Genomic DNA, 26,221 nt, shown 5'->3' on the forward strand with positions numbered 1-26,221 from the left:
CTCAATATAACTGCCAAAGAAAGAAAAGGTGTCAGGGTACACAACTCCTTCTGGGCTGATGGGGAAACACCTCCTCAGTCTCCCCCCAGGATTGGTAAGTAAAAACTTGGGTTTGTATTCAGATTGGTTTAGAAGGGGAAAATACCACCTTCACATCTATCCTACCCTATGACTTAAATATGGGGTTATCCCACACTATCACCATGAAATTGTCTGAAGAGCAACCACCTAGTAAAACTGTGGCTCAAAGATATTTGATTCACCTATATGTAATTTTTCTACTGCTGCTTACTAAAAAGAAAACAAGGGAGAGAAGGAAACGAGCAGATTTTTTTTTTTTTAACGTGGAAAAGTATTTTTTTTTTATTTGGAAAAAAAACCACAAAACAAGAAAGTTGGGGAAAAGAAACTTTAGTTCTTTTGAACTTGCAATTTTTCCATTAATTTAAGAAACAAAAATCTAGCCACAGCTGAAAATTCAGAGATTTCAATGTAAGCACCAACAATTTTGAAGAAATATTTCAGAACTAATAACTTCCATTAACACCTTTACATCTGCTGCTGAAATAACTCAGTCTATATGCTTACATGGTCGAGGTATCAAATTCATCTTGGTTTTTAATCCTCTGCTATGCACACTAGATTGGCTGTCAATCCAGTCTGCTTTGGAGAAAGACTGAAACATCCTACAAAGCTCAGCTCTGCCTTCACAACAGCTTTGCTTGGTATGTGGGGGAGGAAGACAGAAAACATACCTATCTCAAGACAGTTAATTAGATACCCAGCTCTTTAAAGATCAACATCCCAATTATATTTTGATTCTACGTGCTATAAAGTTTTTTTACACTTGCACATTATCAGGAAAAAGGGGGGAGGAACATTTGTAAGTCTATAAAACTGCTACTCAGCAACATTAAAGGAAAAAAACCAAAACCCTAAATACAAAGGCAAGAATGCTGAAAACGTTAGAAAATGCAAGATTTCTTCTCTGCACAGACCATAGAGGACAGGTAGTCTCTTTTGCTCAGCGCAGCTGCAGCACACGCATCACCCAGGTGGTATCAGCTTCCCAGCATTGCTAAGCAACACCACGCCACATTACCTCAATTGATTCAAGGAAGGGAAGTTGATTCAGAAGCCATTGAAAAGGGCAAGAAACTAGATAAAAATGATTGTGCAAACGTCACACACACAAGCCAGAATCCTGCACAGTCAGAGCAAGAAGCAATTAAGGAAAGCCGTGGGACACACATACACACAAACTGAAGCAGAATAAAAAAATATCCACATACATAAAGACAGAAGAAAGGCAAAAATAAAGCAGGTAAGAGGAAGAAAAACAGCGCTGCTGCCTCACCTCAGGTATTCCAAGACTAGAACAATGAATTACATCTTTCTTTCCAAGGAGTAAAAACCAGAAAAACAGACAGAAAGCCAAGAGACACAATGGGAGCATAAGCCCGATTCACATCAAAAATGGAGCTTGCAGACAATTAAGGATATTTGTTACAAATGTTGAAGATCAATGGCAGGAATGAATATGAAACAGTGAATTCTGAACTGCTTCAAAATCAAAATGTACATTAGCTCTTCTGAACGATAAACATTTTCCCCTTCACCTGATCCTAAATTCTCATACGTTTGAAGAGTTGAATTAAAATATTGCTGTGAATATAATCCAAAACAGTATACATTAATATACTAAATAAATCCATTACCTATGCAAAAATTTGAAAAAGTTCACCTGTATAAGTTTGTTTTAACTGAAATTTAGATTGGTTCTGAGTGATAAGGACTGGAAACAATTATTCAACTACACCTTCCATGCAAATAATTCATGTAATAAAAGCCTATAAATAAATATTTATATAATTATTGCCATGGCTTCTGGACCTACTTAAGCCAACATAAACTAGGACTGAGGCAGAAAGAGGAGCTCCCCCATGGCAGCATATTCCTGCCTTCCAGCAGCCGCCTCCTTTCCAGCTCCAGTTTCACACATATGAAGCACTGAGGGCAGCAACACAGGAGAAGAAAGATCTGATCACCTACTCAGCAGGGCCAAGGGACAATGGAGATAAATTGGCCACCACTCTCCTGAAACTCAGGAAAACCACAAGGTGTGTACAGGAGCAAGAAGACAGCACAGGTGCAAGACAACTGTCAAAAACACAGCATCATTAGATCAGACTTTAGGACCAACAGCAGGCTACCAGAATTAGATGCTATTCACCCAGGAATTTTAAAGGCACTCCAGCATATAACCACAGAACTATTAACCATGTTGCCTAGCTTCCCTCTAAGACAAACTTAACAAATGAGATATAGAAAACTGAGGATGTGCTGCCAATTTCAATAAAAGGGCTCAAGGGAACTACAGGCTGGTAGCTATAGGCTCACCCCTACACTGGGAAAATCGATAGAAATTGTAAAAACAGATTAGCAGCTATGCCAATAAACATGATATAGGAGTGCCATCATGGCATGGCTTCTTTTACAACAAACTTCACATGGCAAATATGGATAAGTGTGGTATGTATGATATATGTAGCATATGTGGACCTCAACAATGTCTCTCACCACAGGCTTTTAAAGAAATTGAACTGTCATGGGATAAGATGGAAGGTCCTTATGTGAATCAACAACTGGTTAGATGAGAAGAAACAGCACAGGAATAAATAGCCACTTTTCACAGCAGCTCTCATTTTGCATTTGTGCTACTCAATATATTCATTATTTATGTGGAAAACGGAGCAAGCAGCAGGATGATAAAGCTTGTTAGTGATTACAGAATCAGGAGGACTAACTGTGACGAGCTGCAGAGATAGATTTGTCAGGTATTTATACACACACAACACAAAGTAATATCATATATAGTGAATGGAAACCCCAGAGCTGCCGCAGTTTAATTAAAAGTGAGGAACCACTCATTCACAGGCAGCAAAGCTCAGTGCCGGTTGAGAGAGCACAGGGAACGCTGGGAGTGAGCAGATCAGGGATACTCAACGCAACAGGGAACACCACTGTACCACTGCAAATCCTTGATGCAGCCTAGGGCTGCCGCTCTGAGCAATTTTCAAAGAAGGGCATAGCAGAACAAGAAAAGGTTCAAAGAAGGGTCATGACGATGACAGGTCTAGAGCAGCTTTCACTTAAGGAGAACTAAACAAACAAGTGCTTTTAGATTAGAAGGGGAGTTAGGTAAGATGACAGATACACAACCAGGAATGGTATTACAGAGAAAGCAAATAGGAAACCATGCCTCGGAATAAATGAATTAAGTGGTATAAAGAGAAGTTTTATCAGGCAGTTTGTTTAAAAACAAGAGGAAAAGGAGGTACTTTTTCCATACTATAATTAACTGCAGAATCCACTGTCACAGGATGTTGTGAAGGCAAAAATTTAAAACAGATTAACACATGATTATATGTATTCATAAAAGAAAGTCTGTCAAGGACTGTTAAACAAAGGTGCAGACATTACTTACTTTCTCAAAGTCCTTGAACTGCAGCCTGCCAAAAGCTAGGAGGAATCACTGTTTTTACTAACACTTTTTCCCCCCTAAGCATTACTACTGGCCATTATTGGAGCTAGGATGCTGGGCGTAACCAGATCTCTGGCTGGAAACTGCAGTGCTAAATCCCATGTTACAGGCTTAGGAATCTTCAGCAAGATGTGCAGAGCTGGGAAGCCCTGTCTTTTGATGTCCACCTCCTGAAGTATTACCTCTTCCACTCTTTTCTTGAGGGTTGCCCACAGGTTGTGAGGGAACATCTATAAGCAGCACCTGCTGAAGCCACAAGACAAAGATTTGCTTCCTACTGGAGAGCTGCACTTGATTAAATGTGCTTCTGTTACATCAACACTGCTGTACTACACGTTTGTAGACTGGGTTAGGTGTAGCCAACCTGAAATTTTGCCTACATTAAACAATCAGATTTACCTACTTCTGGCTTGTGGCCTGCTACTAAAAATCTCATTAAAGCTGAGTTATACAAGAAGACCTTCTGTCCCCTGCTTGATGTGGCTGAGCTCAATTACGGTGCTGTGCTAGTGGATTTGAAAGTTATTTAACAAGTTGCGCAGTCTCTGAAAGGCAGTAGCAGAAGGGGATGAGGAAGATGAAGGAGGAAGAAAGAGGCCGTTACTTCTGCAGGCATTCAGCAGCTGATCGGCAAGGGAAGGCACTACAGACAGCATTAAAGCTTGTTCTGCCTTCATGTCCCCTGCCATTCATGCAGCTCTTCTCCCAAGAACCTTCTAAAATGGTTGGCAGGCAAACTACGAATCTGAGAGATGTCAAGAAAATGGCCTCTTGATGAGATTTATGAGGCACTAGCTGATTTATGCAGCCACTCATAAGGTGAGATATATGCCCATTTACACAGTCTTACCACTACATTATAAATACAATTCTATTTTGTGCCTAGCAGCTAACCTGTTGCATTTCTCACCTGTTGTTTAAAACATGCTTAAAGTGCCTTAAAGAAAGGCATGTAAAATTTGGTTTCCTTTCAGAAGTACTAGGTGAGTTTCCAGTGAGAAGTGAATTTGCATTTCTCAGTATCACCCATTTTTAGCTCAAATACCTAGAAAATATTTAGAGCTTAGGTATATTTTTTCTCTTGAGAGAAACTGATAGAGCTGAAACCCAGAGAAAATCCTTCCCCTGGGAAGTACGAATCAGTCATGTGGAAACTTCCAACTTGAAATCTCTTTCAAGATAGCAGCCTGCTCAGCAAGATCTCTCTTCCCTCATGCACTTTCTCTCTGCTTCCACACACCACCTCTTATACTCTTCTATAATGTTCTTCATGCAGGCACACAATTTTACACACACACACAAAATTAAATAAAACAAAGCCCCCCCAAAAAACCCCAACCAATAAACTGATCCGTTCTAACACTGTAATGGGCTCAGCTGCCATTTCAGCTGCCCCTTAACTTCTACAGTGGGTGGTGGCTTTCCTGTTCTGCACAAATCACTCAAAGCCACAGAGACTGGAGATCACCTTTATTCACTGTCCAGGCTCTAAGCTGTACAGCACTGACCATATGAACCTCCACATAAAACCACCACTAGTTTCTACTGGTTCCTATAATAGACTTGTATGGAACAGCTGTCCACATTTTCCTTCCCACGCTGAAGGTAACACTAACAGTAACTCTTAGCATGGTATGAAATATATTTGAGGAGCTTGTTAAACAACAAAGCTCAGTCACCGATGTGCCTTATGCTGTTGTGTGAAGAGGTCAACTCTTCCTTGAGATATCAGCACCACTTGTCAGATGGCAGTAAGTCTGTTACTGCTTATTTTATCCTATTCTTGGGCCTGTCTCAGCTCAGTGATTACCCTACAAATTTCAATACTGGCACTAAGATGACTGATTTGGTGACTCGCCCCTACTTCTCCACTGTGATTTCAAAATAGTGTCACTCATCTCAAAGTGCAACTCCATCCAGATCATCATCATATAACTGCTGCCCTACCTCTTCTAATAATGCTGTGCTCCAACAACACTCTGCCTTATCAACAATTTCTGCAAAACTGTAGAAGCATTTGAACTACAGCTCTAGTCTATTCTTGGTACCTCATTTCTCTTCACATACCTCTGAGCTCCCACTAATTCTGAGAACGTTTCTTAAATAAAAGCACCATTGCTCTGTTTTCGAATAGACAAAATGTGGCCTATCTCCATGAATGTTCCTCTGGTACTACTCTGTAACTTACCAGTGCTAGATACAGATCACAATATATGACTCCAGATCATTTAATAGCAGGTAATTTATTATTCTGTGGTCACTTTTAACCAACCAGTCCAACCGGACAGACATCGGCCATTAGATGTCCTGACCTGTACTTTCCTGTAAACACCCAGAATCACGCTGATTCAGTCACGGGATCCACCACCAGGCACTTTTATGGCAAGTGTAACACATTCAGGAAAACCAGATCTCATTAGTACAGTCAACTGTTCAGTCTGAATAGATAATATTTGAAAACTATCTTACAAAAAGAAAAGGCCAGGTTTTCCGTCTCAGGCCAGAGTTCAATATTACCTTGTTCCATTCTCCTATGCTTTAAGCACTAACTCTTCCCCTTCCGTACTAAACATATAGTCAGAAATCAGCATTAACAACTTCCCCTGCATTACAGATCCTTTGAAGTTAATGTTAAGATATATTCACCCATCCTGGGTTTTTTCAGCCCCTGAAATTCCTTTCATGTTTCCAATTGCAGCAGCTTATGATCCTGGTATTTTTCAAATAAATCCTATGAAGGAATGGAAACAATGCTGCACCAAGCTTCACAGCTTACCGCAAGACCTCCTCACCAGCAGGAAACTTTGCCATAATAGTTCACACTTTGCCCAGTATCAGACATACTCTTGACATGTTATTTTTAATGTACCACTGTCTGGAAGAGGTATTTTGGGGGTACCGCATCCCCTGCCCTCATCTGTTGCTACATACAGTCTCTAGACTTTGCTGGTAACTCTTTACACCTAAACAGCTAGGTGCTCCAGACAGCTTATCTACAAGGTGCCTCTGCAATCACCCAGCCTTTCCTGTATTCAGGCCCAATTTGCAAGCTGAACCGCTGGAGCTAAGAACGTTTTCCAAGGAAATTTGCTAAAACCTTTTGGTAATAGTAATACAATATTCACTGTCATTAAAAAATGTGATTTTAATATGCTGCTTTGTGTTGTTCAGGAATCATTCAGAGTCAAGGAATCAGACAATGAAGCCAACCACCAGCAGTGCTCTAACTGCTCAGCACAAGCCTCTGTGTTCAGTCTCACAAGACCATTGTTCAGGGAAGAAAATAAAAAAAAAAAAAAATCCTTCCTAAACTACTGTCTCACCTAAACAAAAGGTTATTTAACTGCTCCCCCATTTAATTCTAATGGAAAGCTACTGTCATTCCAGTTGTCTTCGGGAGTGTCTGTGACTACCCACCAATCACAGATGAATATTCTGGGAACCACTGCCATCAATATAAACTATCCCTTCTAGATCCAGTTGCAGAAAGAAGCAGCACTTAAGTTTTCATACTGTTAAAAGAGGATAGCAGGCATATTTATGCAAAGCAACCTATTTCCAGTATCAAGTAGTACCCAGGTAGCATCCAAGCAAAAACTAAAAAAGTGTCAGTAACATAAAGTTCAAACTTGGATGTAACCACACAGGAAGCAGCTGGGCAAAAGGAGAAAGGCATAAATAAACACTGCCCCATCACACCAAGAACGCTTCTTTATCCTCCAACTTCACCAAGATCTGAAGGCAAAAGAGCCTTGGGCTACAAACAAAAATGTAGCCTGAACACTGGACTGAGCTCCTGATCTCTCCAAAAAGGAAAATTCAAGTATAGCCCCTTTCAATTTATTTAATCATGTATGAGATTGCGTTTTCAGTCTTGCCTTGCTGAAAAGATCTCTGTAACATTACAGGATAATATAGCTCTACACCCCAGGCATCCTTTGATCAGACTCACAGAAAAACTCTTCCTAGTCTCTGCAAAGGAAAATAGAAAAAAGATGCATGAAGGCATCTACTGTTGCTTACATAAATGAAATTTGCTATAGCAGGTTTTTAAATAAACTGTCTGCTCCCTTCCTCAAAAAGCTGAGGTTATCACAGCAAGGAGACGAGTAGAAAATAAACATGCCCACAACAGCATACAGTTTCCAGGAATTGTGCTTGGGAGGATCTGCTTTTAGGTTAATCCATTCTCCCTCCAACATGTGAAATGGCAGGAAATTCAAGTTCACATGTGCAGGGGACAGAAATCTCATCTGGATAGACAACCAGTCATGCACAAAGTAATCTTCAGGGGAAAATGAGGTGAAAACCTCTCAGAGATAAGCACACTCAAAGTATATCTGAGGCTAATACATTTCATAAGATGTAACTTCCCAGACTAAGACTAGTAGCAGTAGTATCAGCAACCTTGCTTGGAAGGAACCAGTTATTCTTCTGCAGTAAAACATAGGTAATAACAAAACAAACAAACAAAAAAGACCCACACAAACTTTTTTGCGTATGTCCTTCAACATATAAAAAAGATTAAGTTATGTTGTAGTCTGCGGCTTGGCAGTGTTACTTTTGACTCATCTGCATGGCTTAATACATGCTCTAATAGAACATGAAATTTGGGGAAGTTAAAAAAAAACCAAAAACATATGACTATTTGAAAGTATTTTTAGATAAATTTTATGGTCCAAATGAAAGAAAGGTAAAACAGATGGCTTAAGTCATTATTGGAAGGTAAACACATTAGTAAGGACAAAAACCTTACCTTAAAATTGGTTTTGTCGATTTCCTCTAGAAGTTCATTTCCATCAGTTGATTCATCTCAAAGATTCATTTGCAATAAATGCAGTCTTTACATTTACTTCGGTACCTCTTTCCATAACCAGCAGGTTACACAATATTTACACATTTTCTAAGTGTTATACAGTCTTGGTTACGTGGATTGCTTTTACACCTTTTGTCTTAGAAATTAGCAATGAATTTGTTTCTTTATATTGAGAAGCCAATTTTACTATGTCTTTCAATACACTGCATTTGGAACTAAAATTAAACCACTAAGATGTCTTAAAAGTCACCCTAAAAATGCATCAGAAAATGAAACACCCACAACTTTACCATAAACAAGATGGCTATTTAAAACAGAATTTATTATACAATGGAGAGATTAAGATTTGGTGACCATAATTAATTTCCCAATTCACTAATAGTCAAATTTACAGAAATATCAAGAAATTCTATTAGGTATCTAATAAGTCTGTGAGATACCTAATTTGCATGAATGCCTTCAGTGAGATACCTGGAGTTTTTTGTGTGCTTCAAGCTTTAATGCACATAATCCTAATTTTCTCCCAACTGATTATTCTGTTCATAGATTAAAAAGGGACAAAGGAAGAAGAAAAAGCTTTCCTACTTTTTGAGCTCCCAGATGAGTTCTCAGTCCTGAGTTTATTCAAAAATAAAACATTCTCTCTGTATCTGGTAGCTAAACTGAAAGCAAGTACATAACACAAAAGCTTTTCTGCTTCTTAAAAAATGAAGAGTACTTACACTTGGAAAAATGTAAAAATAAGAACTTTATCTAGTATAAAGACATTAAAAATAGAGATTTAAAAAATGTAAAGGGTAGCTCCCCTTTAGTTGCCTTATATATTTTAAATGACTGTATACAATAAATGACAGTACACGAGGCATATCGTTTGACCTACTTAATTTGAGAAGTCACTGATACCAAGTGTGAAACTAGCAGGTACAGGTAAGGCCTTCCCAGAAGGTTCAAATTTAATTTGCCAGTTTTATTTTGAACAGGAAGGTGTTTGGGTTTTTTTTTTAAAAAAAAGACGTTTACATTATTTTTTTTTTATCCATTCTGGTATCAACCTGCTTATCATCCACAGCTCTGCTACTTCACAAGATCTGTATTAAGCACTGCGCCCAGCTCACATTACAGATTTTTAAGTTAATGTTTCCAAGTTGTTGCTTCCATGCAGAAACAATTTTTCTCAAAATCCTGGTGAAATACTAGCAGACTGCTGCCACCATTCAGAATCTGATCTCTCATTACTACTTAAAGAAAACAAATCCAAATTCAAAGTTTCCTTTGCCAGTTTCTCAGTGCTTTCACAGCTCCTTGTTTCAGCTCTCTCCAAACTGGAGCTACCACAGCAGGGAGCACCAGCAGAGCCCGCAGACTTTCACGAGGCTCCAAGGCAGTGTACATGGAGACACGGCATGCAGTAGCCATAAAACCAGCGCTCTGCTTCAACCAGGCCACAGAATAAGACCGTAAATGAACATTTTGTGTTACAGGAGATTCCCAACCCATCTATGCAAAAATAGCCCATAAGAATGCTGGAATGATTCAGAAAGAGGGCCCCTACTTTGGAAAGAACGGTTTTCATGTTTCTACATCTGGTTGTTTTGTAAGCTTACAAAAGGGAAAATATGGCTCAACTTATCTTTTCCTAGCAGTAGAAGCTGAATTTCAAGTTGCATGTAACTGAAGAACACCAACCTTTCCGGCTCCCGGTGCCAACACAAGGATGCTCTCAGCAAAATGATTATCCAGGAATCAAGCACAGAAGAAGCAGGTGTTGGAAAGGCCCATTTAGGTAATGAGAGGCATGGAAGCCCTTCTTCCCTCCTGCCCCTCCAAGAAATACCACCTGGAATATTTCTGCCTGAAAAGAGTGATGTTTCTGCAGAAATCGAGAGAGTGCTGTACAGAAGCCACTTACAGCAACTTTTCAAGTACTTACAGAATGGTATCAAAGAGGAGATGACAACTGTGGTACCAACTTTAAGTTTTAATTGACTAGGCAGGGTAACACTTCAGGGGAGGTATGAGCAATCCCTGAAAGCTGTGCAAGCAGCCCAATTGCTCACAGCAACTCATACATAGAATAAAAGGTTCACACCAGAAAGGACCTGAAATCCTAACTATGATAAAATCAAATACACACCAGTCTGTTTTCTAGCCTTGCAGTAATTTTGGTAAGTTCTACTTCCTGTTAAAGATAACAGAAATGGAACTCATTTCGCTCAGCAACTGTACCACAATACTGAAAAGCTACTGACACAATCTTTGCAGTAAGGGGCCACAGGGGAAAAGAACAAAAAAAGGAAAAAGACCACATGCAACACTACATGCTGGTGCCTAAAAAGCCCTAATTCTCCCCTTCTCCTCTTAAGGTCTCCCGAGATCCTCTCTGGTATACTTGGGAAAACTGCACTATTCTCAGCCCACGCAATGCAGCAAGGTCAACAGGAGCATCCCATGGACAGAAGATAAACTGTTCCTACCCTTCAGTTATCAGCTGTGTTCAAGGACAAACCCTGCAGTTTCACCACTCACATTATTTCCTGGGTTTGCTCTGATGGATCCTGGGTTTCATCCCCATTTACCAAGTCTACACAGTTTTTCCTGTATCCTTGCCTCAGAACATTCAGTGCCGCCCGCAGCACGCCTCCAGGCGTAATAAAGAATTACACTTCTTTATTCACTCAATTTAAATAAAACTGATAGAAAAACCACTGATTTTGTTACTAAAACAAAGCAGACACACAGTCATGAACCTGACATTTTCACCCTTCTTGCAACAAAGTATGAGTCTTGCAACTACTAGGACTAGCTAGTAGCCAGGGACTACTAACTATGTGTACAACTTGGGAGGCTTATGGCTTGGTTTTCAACTTTTGGAAATACTTAAAATGGGGAAATGGATAAACAGCAACTACCTATGAAGTTGTTAGATCTTCTAAGTTAAGGAAAAAAACGGGGATTTTTTTAATGGAAGACAACGTAATAAAAAAAAAAATGTATGGGTATGATTATTCAATCCTTTCAAAATCTTTCCCCCCCAGTTAGCAAATTCTAAGCATGAAGAACCAACAGAACAGCTAAAGGCAGTATTGCTTTAAGGGAAATAAATAGTATGTTACCACAGCCCTCAGCTTGCAAAGTGACTGACTTTTGCCTGTTCTGCAAAAATAAGATATCCTTTAGGCAACTCTCTTAATGGATTCATTCAGTGAGGAGCCTTCAAAGTTGCATTCATCTAATAAAAAAATTAGTGGCTGTCTCAGTCAGTAAGGAATATGTACTGTGAGGCAGCAGAGAACCTCTGTTAATGGATGTAAGGCATAGTGGCACCTTACTGAATTCCTGTAGCAAAGTCAGGCTTACTTGAAGGGTCTTAGAATTATCAGAAGTATATAAATGAGCTCCTTATTAAAGACAGTTTTTAAAAACAAGGGTGACACTTTGAAACTCTCACAATCTAACTGCTTCTAACAACTTACAGAACAGAATCCATGCTCCACCAACATTTTTGGTATTTTACTCCCCTTTTTTGTCTCTAACATAACCCAAGAAATTCCAAGATACAATTCTGCTATCATCCTTCAGCTCAAAAACCAGACATACTAACCAAAATAGGTCATCATGCCTTACTAGCACAGATAAAATTACTATATATGTGGTAACAAAAGGGAACCTTGAGGTTATTAATGACAAACTGCTTTAGCTCAGCAATAAAATAATGAGCAATTACATTTCAAGAAAACAAAATATACAGAATATTTTATATAACATGGAAGATAGTAGTTAGGGAAGAATTATTAAAATTCAGAAGCAGGGAGAATGACAGATCTACTGGTCCAGTAACTAAGTTACACATGATCTTTCTGGAAAGCCAACTGCCATGAAGACAAACCCCTGCACAGGGTCTTCCTGAAGGGCTCTGTCTCGCAGGGAACTCTGTACTAGAGCTGGATGACGCCAGGGCAGAACAAAAGCCTCCCAGGGAATCAAGGAGACTGACACAGCAGAGCAGCAAGGGAGCAAACCATTTCCAGGATAATAAAGTGTAGGACCATGGGGATGTGGTCTGCAAGTTGAGTGGGAAGTTTAAAGATTAGGAGGAATTAGAGCAGTTTTACACAGGCCAGTTTACCAGCAGGAAAAAAATCCCTGACAGTAAAATCATAAATTACAGACTGGATTTTTTTTTTTCTTTAATGGAAGCAGTAGTATTTAAGACATCTGAAAGAAGCCTGAACAAAAACATCAGTCCTTATAGGGAGCACCCTTGAATCAGATTATGGATACAGAAAAGACAATTTAGGACCATTGCCAAAATTCCTACAAACACTATCTCAACCCTGTAGTTACCTAAAACTTGCCCTTGAATCTATCACTGAAAACACAGCTCTACAGCAACAACAGGAACCTCATCCTACAAATCACTGAACAAAGACGGAAGCAAGCAATATCACGGGTAATTATCAGCCAGAATATCAGGTCCTATCCAATACAGAGTCAAAGATACATGTTTACTGTTCCAAGTGCCTAATCTGTTAAATGTTGGAAAAAGACATTTATGTGTAAATCCATGAAAAAACAAATTAGATGGATTTCTCTTAGTGGAAAAATGATTGAACAAAATAAATCAGGGACATTGACAGATTCTCTTAATAGTTGGTAACTGTCTCACAATCAGTGCATGTTTCTTTCTTAATCATATGGTACAGAACAAAGCGTACGTAGAACTTACGTGAAAGAGCACAGAATTTAAAAACCATTTAAATTCAAATCTTGTGATGATCACCAAGAAAATCTTTAGCTGACTGTCCTCTGCCATAAAGGAGAAGGGAAAAAAAACTTTTAACAAATCCACCAAGATAACTGTCCGATTATCGGGCTTGCCATTTGCAGCCCTTTTAAATCATACCAATCATACACAAGATCTATTTTGGTCTTTAAAGGCTTCATGCCAAAAAAAATGTATTTTATTGAGCTATCAAAACCTCAGATGAGCCTCCAAAGATTTGCATTCCTTCCTTACTGTTAAGAAAGCTGTAGGACTAATGGAAAAAGAGTATTACTCAAAACTTACATACTTATACTTTTGTTGAAGATGTAAATGAACAGCTAACAAGTTCCAGGAGTCTATACCAGCAACAGTTTTGGCTATGAGCTTACTGAAACTGTACAAAATGTAAACAGTGTGTCCTTCCATCAAATTTACTTTATCTATAGAGGACATAAATGCAAGCATTATGGATAAATACTATAGAATGCCGTCACATATAGTAACCGCATTAAAAAAAAAAGGGGTCGGGAAATAAAAACATGCATAGAATTCAAGAAGGAAGATCAAATAAATATTGTACAAATAATACAGAGTCACAGAACCATAGAATGGTTTGGGTTGAAAGGGACCTTAAAGATCATCTAGTTCCACCCCCTCTGCCATGGGCAGGGACAGCCACAGCTTCTCTGGGCAACCTGTGCCAGTGTCTCACCACCCTCACAGTAAAGAATTTCTTCCTTACACCTAACCTAACTCTACCCTCTTTCAGTTTAAAACCATTACCCCTCATCCTACCCCTGCACTCCCTGATAAAGAGTCCCTCCCCATCTTTCCTGTAGCCCCCATTAAGTACTGGAAGGCCGCTTTAAGATCTCCCTTGGAGCCTTCTCTTCTCCAGGCTGAACAACCCCAACTCTCTCAGCCTGACTGCATAAGGGCATAGCCAGGTTTGGAGAACACCAAATAATTATTACTACCTGAAAACCTCATAAAAGCAGCATCAGTAACATCCCACCTTCATTAAAGGAATGATTCAGATTTCAGACTCTTCACCTTTTATTTCAAGAAGAAAAGCCACATATTCATTAATTTGTAGTGATTAAATACATTTCCCTAATCTCAGCCTTGCAAAGGCGACAGTATTGTTGGGTTTATTTTTTTTTCCTCACAAATTGTCATTAAAACTAAGACAAGAGGAATGGTTCTTCCCAGGACTGCCAACAGCAGCGCACATGATGTGCAGAAATAGAATCACAGAACCTTGATTTACATCATGGTTTTCTTTCACCCTGAACAAAATTCAGCCTTATTAGTGAATCAAAAGAAAACATAGATACTGCTAAAACACTGAGAAGTATATACACATGAGAATTTCAAGGAGGGTAGAGGGGGATATAAAACACAGACAAAAGAAATGGGCACAAAGAAATGGGTTACTGTTCCTCCCTCTAACATGAGCTAATTGCATACTGGGTAAGGATAATCCCCTGTGACGTTCCATGCATTCAAAGGTCAAGACTTTTGCTTTTCAACTGTCCCCATCAAATCTTGTTCCTGAGGAAAACAGCCTGAAGCTGTCCCATAGTGCGCACACTCTCAAACGTGGGGGTTAAAGACTCTAGCTCTGCACAGTGCATTGCATCAGGCACCACCAACTCAGCCCTCAGAGATGAGCACTGTAACACAGCACGCTTAAACAAGAAGTACAAACAACAAGTAGTGAGCCAAGAGCTTCTAAAGGCTATTCTGCCTATTTCAAAATAGCGGGGACATGGGATTAACACAATTGTATCTTCTGTTTTAACATTCAAATGACTCATTTCAACTATGTTGCTGTGTGACTTTAAGTTAAAAAGCAGAGCTCCTCTCTCGATGCTTTAAGAGCATTGATGGGGGACAAGCCTGGCCCTAATGAAAGCACCCAGCCAAGAAAACCTCTGTGTCCCCATGTCCAGTTACAGAGGAGCCACTCCAGCAACCACACCAGGTATTAAAATTCTTTCTTTCCCCAAACGGGAGAACTACATTATATATAAGGTAGAGTCTTCAAAACAAGCACCCGGATCATTGCTATTTCTCCCTGCAGTCCCCCGCAGTACAAGGAATTTGATTAAACTTCCTCAACAGGAGAGCACTAAATAAACACTGTAAATTAAACAAAACTATGCTGATGATCTAGTTGCAATTACTTCCAATTGATTTGAGTCTTTATTGTCCCCTCAAGCTTTAAACTTTGTAGATAAAAAAAGGATCAGGCCTTACTGGAGGAATACCAAAGAAGGAGTTATGAAACTTTCCTTAAACACATTCAAAAGTAACCAGAGTAGCTTGTCCTCCTGACAAAATTCCAATTAAATTTAGCCTGGAAATCTAATGAAAACAATATGCTATTCCAGGATTTGCCATAAACAAGCAAGTTAATGCTTAGAATAAATTCACTCATTGGTCAACATGCACACACACAAACTAGAAATTGCTGCAGCATATTTTATTTCACAAAAGTCAGACACTGCCAAAAGACTTCAGGAAACTTTTACCCAGCTGATACCGTACAATCCAGCTCTGAGGCATTTCAGCCCTCTCCAAGTTGAGCCAAGCTGTCACTTGATTGCAACAGGAAACATATGCACACGAGTGAAGTGGGGTTGCTCACTGCAATTGAAATATTTTATGGGAAGCCAAAAGCAGATATTCTTATACTACTCTTGGGACCTCCTCTACAGAAGAATCCTGGAGTTCTTGCAGATTTGTAAACATCCTCTTAAATCCTGTTATATATTATCAGGTTGGTTTTATAATTAATTTTCAGATATTAATTTCATTAGGCCTAATCTACTTGCAGGGGTCAGACCCATTATTCTGATTCATTTTCTCTTCCACGTCTCCAAATCACATTTTCCTTGCCAAGCTGGAACCGTTCTTAGATCAGCATTCTCTGAAATTCATTCTGCTCCAAGGTTAGCCCAGAACTGCCACAGATATGAGGCTTTAAAACTTCTACAAGTATTTTACATTTTTCTCTAGATATTTTTTAGATGTATAGCTACCATTTTCCCTTCACAGCATACATCTAAGCTTTGGTTCCAGTCTTGGAGTGCTTTTAAGTAGAAAGAACTTTGTTCAGGTTGGAGGGGGCATTTTGTTTCAACAAAAGCAGGCAGAAAAGCAGACCACAGACTCTTCTTTGGGATTTTTTCTGTTGAATTATGTTTACACTAAAATGAAAATTCTTTTGAGCTTTCTTGAAGTACAGATACCACCTAATCCTGCAGCTTTTGCAGAGAATCTGAATCCAAAGATGAAGGGGAATACCTAGCTTTCCCTGTTATTTTCTTTACATGACACTGGGAGGGAAAAATGTAGTTCTGTTACTTATATCCATCTATTGTGGTACACGCTTGAACAGCTCACCATCTCTATAGCTAACTACTTCAGCTTTAATTAGTTTGTTCTTTGTCTGTGTATTAGCTGTTCTCATCACATCACCTATCTTCTGCTGTAAATATCTTAAATAGCAGCATACATATTTTCAAACATTACTCTCACTTTTAAGAAAAGTAACTTTGAAGGAAAATTTGGTAGTTTTATCTACTGCCCAAAGAAATTTTACCAGCAGATCTAAGGAAGTCAAAGCAACCCTAGCAAATACTTGGTTAAGAACAATAAGAACTTTGTTCAGTTTTAATGCTTTCACATACATGTTTGAATTTTCCTGTATGTATAGGCTGTTGTGTTTGTTTGGTTTTTAATATCTGAGGAAATTACTAAGTCTATAACTTAGTTTCAGAAAAAGAAAATGCTTCTGAACTCAGACTTCTCATCATATGTACAAACACATACATACACACTACTCCATCACAACAGTGATCTAATTTTTCAGTCACCCACTTACAGCATGCCACTATTAGTCTGTAGCTCTCCTCCATCATGTACTTTCTCTTCATCTAGGAGGGCAGGGATGGCTTCCCTGCATTGGATTTTCTCAAGCAGAGAGCTACCATCAAGTGTCATTTGCTGGTCCATTGCTTCAAATGATTCTTGAAGCATTATTACAACCAGAAACTGCTGCAATGATTTCTCTGGTGCCTTAGTGTACAGTCACTGCACACAAAATTAAGGGAGAAATGCTCATGTGTAAGGTATTGTCTGATTGATAATTTCTTGATTCAGAATCTGAAGTAGTCCTTGATTTGCACTTAAAAAGCTGGACAACTGGAGGTAAATTTCACACAGATATCCTGCTCTTGTAGCATTGCTTTGGTACTTCATTGAATAAAGGCACACTACTTCATGGCTACAGGAAGCATTTCCAGGTAACAGTGGGAAACTGTGCTTGGTGTCAACGTGGCCAAGGTTTTTGATAAAGATTTCACTTTCTGGACAGGCTTCATTAGTGCTAGGTTTGTTTCCTCCCCCCTAAGAGCCACTACGCAAACATGCTGACGTTTGGTAACCAACAGAGCTAATAAAAACTGGTTTCCACCCAACTGGTAACTCTTCCCTCAGGCCCTGCCTGGCTTGCTCCACCACACAGCTCCTCTCCTGACAGCCTTCCTGACCCCTCTCTCGACACTGTCCTATTTGCTCACTGCTAATTAGATGGCATGAGGCTGCATTTGCTTTGAACAGCACCTATGTGACTGCCTGGCCAACACATATGCCAATGGGGCAGCTGACAGGCGACACAGATGACCTCCAGCAACAGCTGCTGTGATTTGAGTCTCTCCTCCATCCAGCACTTATTTTTTAATTAAGCTTCATCGTTTGTCTAACATGGTTAAAGTTGCCCAACAGTTTACAGAGGTATGGCCAGAAACAAAGAGGAAGCGTTACCATTCAGGCCTTAATTGTAAATAATATGAAAAAAAATTGAGTTGGAAAAACCTGCCCCATAAAGTTACCATCAGCAACTTCTCCTCTCCTGCAGGTCTATTTAGAAATTCTTCTCTTAGAGGCTCACTTCCAACTGACACATCTTAGGTAAATGGATCCTATATCCTTGGAATTGTGCCGTTTGTGACTTATCTCAAAATTGAAATATTATTAGTTAACGCAGAGTTGTGAGCAGCACTTAATTTGAATGCCTTTTAAAACTTTAATATTCAAATGGCAGAGTCACTTGCCCTTCTCTCCACTGCAATACTATCACACCATCTGCTTTGTCTTTGTTTTATTTATTTGCTATTGAAGCACTTTGAGGATATTTTCTGCTAGCTTCAGGTTCAATATTTATTGGCTGTACATTCTAGGTTTCTTTTCCTTTTTGCTTGTTCTGTATTTCTTTTCATGGTTTCTAGTATTTTATTTTTCCTAATACTAACTATTATGCTCAACATTTCAAAGGATTTCAAAGGACACAGGGGAATAAAACAGTGCTCTGCACCAAAACATTAAACAATTTTATTTTCCACATTACACCAGTTAATTGAGCTAAGCTGTAAAAAATGGCTAATGAACAACACAGGTTAAAACAGCACAGCCATACAGTTGATCTTCCCATATGAACATACTGATGCCTCTGTTTAAAAAGCAACAAAACTATTGAATGTTTAATATGTTACAGGTAAACATTAATGGTTTCAGGTCTTATAAACACAATGCAAAACAAAGATTTTCAGGAGGAATTTCCACAAAGATAGGAGCTTTCAAATAAAAAGACTGAAAGTTTAACTTCTATAATGCAGAGAGATTACTTGGTACATAGTTATAGACACTCTTAACTCCCTAAAAGGTACTGCAACTGAATCTCCCCCTTCCCATTCTCCCTTTAATATTTTTCAGGGCCTGAATACTAACCGCTCCCTGGAAAATAGGAAACTCCTGAAAGAAAACACAACTTCTGCAGATTCTTACTTTCACAAGAGCTTTACCTTCCTTTTTAGCCTTGATGTTTGAGAAAATAACCTCAGGCGGGACAAACGAAACAAATCATACTTTTCCTTAATCTGAAAAAGACACTACTATTATACACCACAGCAAGAGCTGGCCAGAGACTTCTCAGCTGTAATCACTGTTATTGCAATCATAGGACTGCAGAGAATTAACAACATAAAACCAAATCAAATTCATTTCACTTTGATGGTAAGCCATAAACAGCAGCAAACTCCAAGATAATTCAAGAGATGAGAGAGACAAACAGAAAAAAATCCTCAATTCCCAAAAGACACCCCCTCCTCTTTTCCTATATTCGTAGGAAGACCAGGGTGGCCAGGGAAATGCTCCAAGTCAGCCTAATACCTGCTGTGTTCCCAGAGCCTCTGAATGATGGGAAACCCTGTTCCAACCACATAGTGGTGTCACCACATCCTCTTTCCCTCTTAAAAGAGGTTTATTTTAAAGATTTATTTTCACTTATTTACTAATGCAAAGGAAACCTCCTGTATAAGTAGCATGAAAGTCTGCTCAGCATTTGCACCTCTCTGTGCAAGACTATGTTTTAAACCCACCTCATAATGGAAAAAGGCATACTTGCCATTTCATATAATTTAATAGTAACCTTCCCCTACTCTGAACTTTCAGGCCAAAATCAATGCTATACACACCTGCCAAACAGGAAGCCTAATTATTCTAACATGTGCAACCGAAGCGATAGGGAGTTTCACAGTAAAACTGATAAGAAGAGACATAAAAGACTAATGAGCAGTCTGACGGTGCTCCATTGCTAGGCTAGCAAAGGTCCCTGCGGAACACCTTTGGTATTGTTCAATGGGGAGACAGAGGCTGGGACATGTCCAAAAATAACACTCTGAGATGGGAGAAATGAATGCACAATGTCTACAGCTCAAGTGGTTAATCCAGGCACAGAAAAAATTTGAGAGCGTAACCAACAGAAAAATGCACAACACAGTAGAAAGAGCCAATTAAATGTACACAGGTTACTGAGCAGCCAGACCCTTTATGCCACATTTGCTACTTGAATAAATTGACAAATGTCTTCTTGACCTATGCCTGTGGTGCAGGTGACTGAAAACAAGGGTCTTTGACTAAAGAGATGGAGTTGTCAGTATTACTAGTGACCAGTGATCAAACAACTGGTCCTGCAATAACCAGGAGTGAAAGACGCAGAAAGACCAACAGTGCCTAGCAGAAGCAGCAGCCCCAGACTAGAGAAGGAAATACCCAACAATACCAACTCCCTCCTATTACTGCTAGGTTTTCCAGTTTACCAGTAAGTCATCTTTTGACCTATAAAAATGCACGCTCTTCCCTAGCAATCCAGGTACCTGAGCAGCTTGCCCCAGAGGCAGCGCTCCGGTTTCCTCTGTGTATACAGAACGTACTGCCAGCACTCAGACACAGTTGTTTCAAGCAGGGATGGCTTGCTACCAATATCTCTGTTCAGAAAGTCACAGCTTCTCAGACAAAACTGTCCATGTGACACACCCCCAGCTGCAGAATTTCTGTAATACTTTGTGTATTATACACCAAAATACCTTGTGTATTATAAAAATAGACGCTTTGGGAAGACCTGTACCTTGGGGAATGAGGGGAAGGTCCCCTTCGGTTACACAATTTACCCTTTCACTTCTGTGTTAACACATCCAATGAGGGAGAAAGCTTGAAATGGCAATTTAAAGAGCCTTACAAGACAGTAGAATCACACATCAAGTTGGAGTATAATCTCTTAATGTACTTTCATTATGGAAAATTCAGCCACCCTGCAATTTCCGGACCATAACTTTGGCCCCCCAAGTCAGCATATTTGGAAGGAAACAGGTATGGAAATTGTTAACATTACTACTCACTTGAGAAATCTTGTACCATGGGACAGCAACCTCCAGCATGAATGCCAAGGTAGCCAAAAAAATTATCTTAATGGCAAGCAGTGGAGTGCTGCACAAGGCAAGGCATCACCAGTGGGGGAACCAGCAACACCATCTCAAAGACACAGTCTCCCACTTTTCAGTGGGCTTTACCTTTACACTATACCAAATTTACAGCCTTGGAAAGAAAACAGTCTGGAAACACCATCTCTGCCTTATACTAAAATAACACCCAACCCCAAGTATTTCTCATGCCTAATAACAAACATGTATTGTATAGAAATTTTCTAGTGTAATCCTCAGTATCCAGATTTCATGGCTTGAGAAAGTTCTTTGCTCCATTTTATGCTGTGACACAAAGCCAGACTTTACTGTACAGATTTTACTGCGTAACATTCAAGGGCTCGTTACAAAAAATGTCAGTTCCCTCCGAGATCAACAGAAAACAGAACTTAGCACCTCCGTGAACTTCACCAACAAAGCTTCATTTTATTTGAGTACCATCTAACAGAGCCACCATTCTTTTTCTCTTTAAGTCCTTTTTGACAACCAAACATTAAACATAATTTACCCCATTTATATTTCCACACTGAAAAAAAAAAAAGGTAGTTTCACATCCTGTTTCCCAAATCCTCCAAAAGGCGTATATTTTCATTTCTCATATTTAATTAAGTCTACTACATTACTGACATGGCTAAAAAGCTCATCATGCTGCAATCGATTACCAACAACATAGTGCCCACATCTGATAAAGACTGACCTAATTGTCTGATTCGCATACATTTCTGCAGGCCAAATTTACTGACATTTTGTACAAATTCAAAGCTGACTGAGCCTGATGATCTTTTATACCTCTGTAATTAGTCTTCTGCGCCTTTACAAGCAGACACGCAAGTTGCCCCTTTAATTCAGTAGTCCATCGGTAAACTATAAACTTCACCACCTATTCAGCACCTACCAGTCAGAAAAGTACATGCAAAAAGAAAAAAAAAAAGGTACACAAACTGCAATCTTTCAAAGTCATGAAATAAAATCTGGAAAGGCATCTTAAGATAGACATGACAATTTCTAAAGGAAGAAACAGAATAAGCAGGACAAATTGGTGGACTCAAATTCAAGAAACAGTATTTTAATGATACTTGTCTAAAAAAGACAATATAAAATAAGGAAAATAAGGACACTGGCATAGACAAGCATTATGAAAAAATGGTGAAAAAAAACCCAAACAAAACAGAAACCAAAATCACTAAGTTTAGTCCCTATCACTAACATCACAGCACAGTATGAAAAGTTTAATGCAAATACATTGATTCTGCACTAGAATGTAACCAATATTAATAATACAGAGGTTTAACAGCAGAAAACATCCACTAGAACTTCATTTATGTAGATAATCAGGTTTTGCAAACCGATCCTACAGTTGCAAAAAATGTTTCCTAATTATGAATTTAAGTTTAAAAAGATGAGTCAAGTCAATTCTACTGAAGTCCTGGATCCGGATCTCTGCTGCAGTCAGCAAGACACATATCTGCATTTCCCCAAGCGAAGCAGAGGGGCGGGTGAGGTCAGAGCACTGACCTGCACTTCAAATTCCAGTCTCGGGAAAGAGGGACGAACAGCCGTTAACCATCAGAGAAGGCACAAGATAGTTCTCTGCACAGTTTTCCACCTTACAAAACTCGAGGGGTCACACTCAGCCAAAAAGGTACACCTGATTCTTTAGCCCACTGGGCAGCCCTGAAATTCCTCTGCCTGCCAGCCAACTTCTCACTGCAAACAATGCGAAAACAATATGGTCCCATGAACCATCTTCCCCAGCTTGGTGCCCTAACAGATCCCAGTTTGGGAGTCCCTGCACCAGTCAGTCCCTTTTAGAAATCCATGCCTAAGAGCAAGCCAAAGACTTAATGCAAAGATATTTCAAACCAGAGAAACATTTCTTTTGCATAGCTCCATCATGAAGCATATATAATCTAAAAAGCTGCCAGCACTGGCAGCCTCATATCCCTCAGTGTCAAGAATTTTTATATTTTTTTTTTAAGAGCTGCTAATTTTCATCATACATGAATTTCTTAAGTGGAAGTTTGAATTTTTTCTTAAGTCAAATTAATCTAAAATCAGCAGGGAAAATTTACCGGATAGCTCTATAAATTCAGAATTCTCTAACTAAATTTTAATGCAGAAATACATCTCCTAAAGCAAGTCTTTGTTTTTTCTTTTTCAAACCACCACATTTAAGTGGTCTTTCCCCTTTGGTCATTTATCATCAACAATTTTCTTTCAAAAAGTTTGGTTACAAGTAGCATGCTTTAAGATATTGATTACAAAATGACTAATGAACTGTGTCAACCTGGAGGAAAAAAAAAATTCCAATTTGAAGTCCAGCCATTAAATAAAAATCAGGCTTCGGTATAACACATTCAATCTCTTACCTACTTTTGACATTTTGAAGTCCCATGTTACTGTGGGTTAAACATTCTGCCCACTTTCCTAATTTATTGGCTTGTTGAAGAAAACAAGAGCGCAGGAGAAAAAAAAACGCAATTTAACTGGCTATACACAAGATAGTACAAAAAAAAAAATGAGCAGAGAAATACATCTTTCTAACCCCTTCCCTTGGATGATGACAGTTGGCCCTACTGCTAATGACCCCTTCCACAGCTACACTTGAACGTTAAGTCTGTGAGGACAAAAGAATTTACAGTGTGTTTGACCTGACATAGCAATGTCTAAGCTTTTAAAAATAGCCATTATAATTCGGTGTATTACATACAACCCCTCATCTTTGTGAGTTACAAAGGAAAAAGACTCTACCCAATCCTTGAGCAAAACCATACCTGAGAGAATGAAGCTCTCAATTAAAAAGCAAATCCATTAAGCGGGATCCCCGAGCCACCGGGGTTGTTACACTTTGCTCAGTACCAGACACTGCTCATAGCAGGGAAGGTCAGGGCAAAGGGGGACGACGAGCTCTCACCTGGCCTCATGAACCGGGTTGGTCCTTACACACACAGAGCTTACCAGCCAGGTGCACGTCGGGGTAACTACAAGCCCCAGGAGGCAACGCGGCGGGCAGAGCACACACCTCCCAGCCCGTCCCGCCAGCCAACACAGAGTTTCGAGACCCTGGCAGGTCGGACACGTGAGGCATAGCTAAGAGGATTTTGTACTTTCTTGGTACGCCGGACCATTTCTAAAATGCTCTTATCCACTAATTAGCTAGATACCGCAATTCTCGCATAAAAATCCCTAAGTAGGGGAAGGGGATATCTTAATTCAAGAGAACATTTGGGGCTATTCTTCACTGGACTCCTTCAGAATTTTTATTTTTGTTGGCTCGATTCCAACATCAGCTGCTTGCTGTAAATACATATTGGAAGCAATACAAGGAGCAAGAGTCAAAGTATCTGAGAGAGACAAATAATAAAACAGCTGAGCGATACTGCTCCTTTAGCGCAATAAACTTCCCACTCTCCAGGGACAAATCTCTTTGAAGGAACCCTGGTAAGAAGGCTGGCCAAAAAAAGATATGCTACGCGTTTCATTTATTTCACGCCAGCAATCAAGCAAATCCAGCAACTTTAAAAAAAAAAAAAAAAAAAAACCTCCACAGAGTTTGCATCCGCTTTAAAAAAAAGCAAAGCAGCCAAATCAAAAAAGATAGGGCCTACTACACATGAGCTCCCACTCTGAAAATAAACTGTTTACTCAAAACTTTCCCCAGCGGTTCACGCCTGCCTGAGGCCGGCCCTGACGACGAGCGGGAAACACTCGGGTTTGGAAGCGACGAACTTTCCAGCCCGGGCCCGGGCGCGGCCACGGCCGAGGCGTCGAGGGAATCAGGCCGAGGCCAGCTCGGCGCACCCCCGGGCGCGAAGGCGGAGGGAGCCCCGGGCGGCGGCGGCCCTTACAGCCGCTCGGGGAGCCCGGGGCGGGGGGCGGCGCTGGCCGGGGGCGAACGTGGAGCCCGGCCCACGCCCACCGCCGCCGGGGCCCGGCCCGGGCCGCCCCGTCCCCCCCGAGCCGCCCCGGGGCCGAGGCGGGGAGACCGGCGCGCTGCCCTCGCACACCCCCCCCTGAGCGGCACCTCCCTGCCGGCTGCCGTCCTGGGAGAAACCTTTCCTGGGCCAGCGCGGACGCTCTCCCTCCAACTCCGCCCGTCACCGAGCGTCCCCTCAGGGCTCCCGCCCAGCCGCAGAGCAACCGCCCCGGGGGACGCCCTCGCCGCCAGGGCCGGGTCCCAGCCCGGGGTTGGGGGGGGCGAAACAAAAGGCACCAAGTTGCGCGGCCGCCCCCCGGACTGCCCCCGGCCGCGGTGGCCTGAAGGAAGGGAGGAGGGAGGGCGGTCAGGGAGCCGCTCGGCGCGGAGCCTCCCCGCGGATTACCCGCGGTAATGGGATTAAGCGGGGCTGAGCGGCGCCCGCCGGGGGCCCGCCGGGCAGCGCGGCCCCGCGGCTGTCACCGCCCCGGGAGGGGGCGGCGGTGCCGGCGCTCCCGGCCGCCGGCTCCCTCACGCCCCCGCCGCCTGCCCCGCCGAGCCCTCGCCGCGGTGCCACCCGCCGCCGCTCCCGCCCGGCCCCATTGTTCGCCGTGCCGCCCTTACCGTGCGCGGGGCTGGGGCTGCGCGGGCTCCCGCGGGCTCTCCTCGCTGCGGCTGGTGCAGGGGCAGTCGCGTTTGGCCGCCGGAGGTCCGAGCCATTAAAAGCTCCGCGGGGAGGAGAAGGAGAAGGCGGCGGCAGGAGTGGCGGTGGCGGCGGGGGGAGGAGGAGGAGGACAGCGGGGGGCTCGCAGGAGCAGGGTCGCCATGTCCAGCTTTGCAGCGGGGGGATCCCACCGGGCCGGGCGCTGACGAGGACGGGGGCAGGCGGCGACGGGGGTGGGGGGTGGAGAGGGGGGTCCCGCTGCCGCCTGCAGACCGGGGGAGCGGGAACTGGACGCCGCTCGCCGCGCTACCGCGGCTGCACCTCCCCTAACCCTGCCCCCTCCCGGAGGGGGAGCCGCTGGCGGGAGGAGGCGGCCGAGAGCCCCCTCCAGCGTTCACAGGCGGCGGCAGCGGCTCGCCATGGCCGCTCGGCTCGGCCGGCGGCGGAGGGGAGCGGGGTGCCCGCCTCGGCGGCGCCGCCCGGCCGCAGGTACCCGGCAGCCCGTCCGGGGGAGGGGAGGAGGGGCAGCGATCACCGCCCTGCGCCGCCGCGGTGCTGGGGGGGGGTCCAGACACCCGCCCTTCTCCTCCTCCTCCTCCTCCCGGACACCAGAAGGGGCGAGCAGCGCCCAGGTGGCCGCGGCGGAAGGGAAGGGTTAAGCCAGGCTACAGCCTCGCAGCTGGGGGAGCG

The 26,221-nt window shown here is 41.8% G+C and overlaps 1 protein-coding gene across 8 annotated transcripts in view; it reads right to left on the reverse strand.

Moving 5' to 3' along the window:
- FARP1 (FERM, ARH/RhoGEF and pleckstrin domain protein 1) overlaps positions 1-25,804 on the reverse strand; it is a 217,218-nt gene extending 191,414 nt beyond the window's left edge. For all 8 annotated transcript variants that reach the window (XM_074911279.1, XM_074911249.1, XM_074911241.1 and 5 more), the window contains exon 1: positions 25,492-25,804. The gene's annotated coding sequence lies outside the window, so the exon portion shown is untranslated. The remainder of the gene's footprint in view (positions 1-25,491) is intronic.
- Positions 25,805-26,221: the final 417 nt, after the last annotated feature.

This window comes from Athene noctua, chromosome 1 (assembly GCF_965140245.1).
Source record: "Athene noctua chromosome 1, bAthNoc1.hap1.1, whole genome shotgun sequence".
NCBI classification, from domain to species: domain Eukaryota; kingdom Metazoa; phylum Chordata; class Aves; order Strigiformes; family Strigidae; genus Athene; species Athene noctua.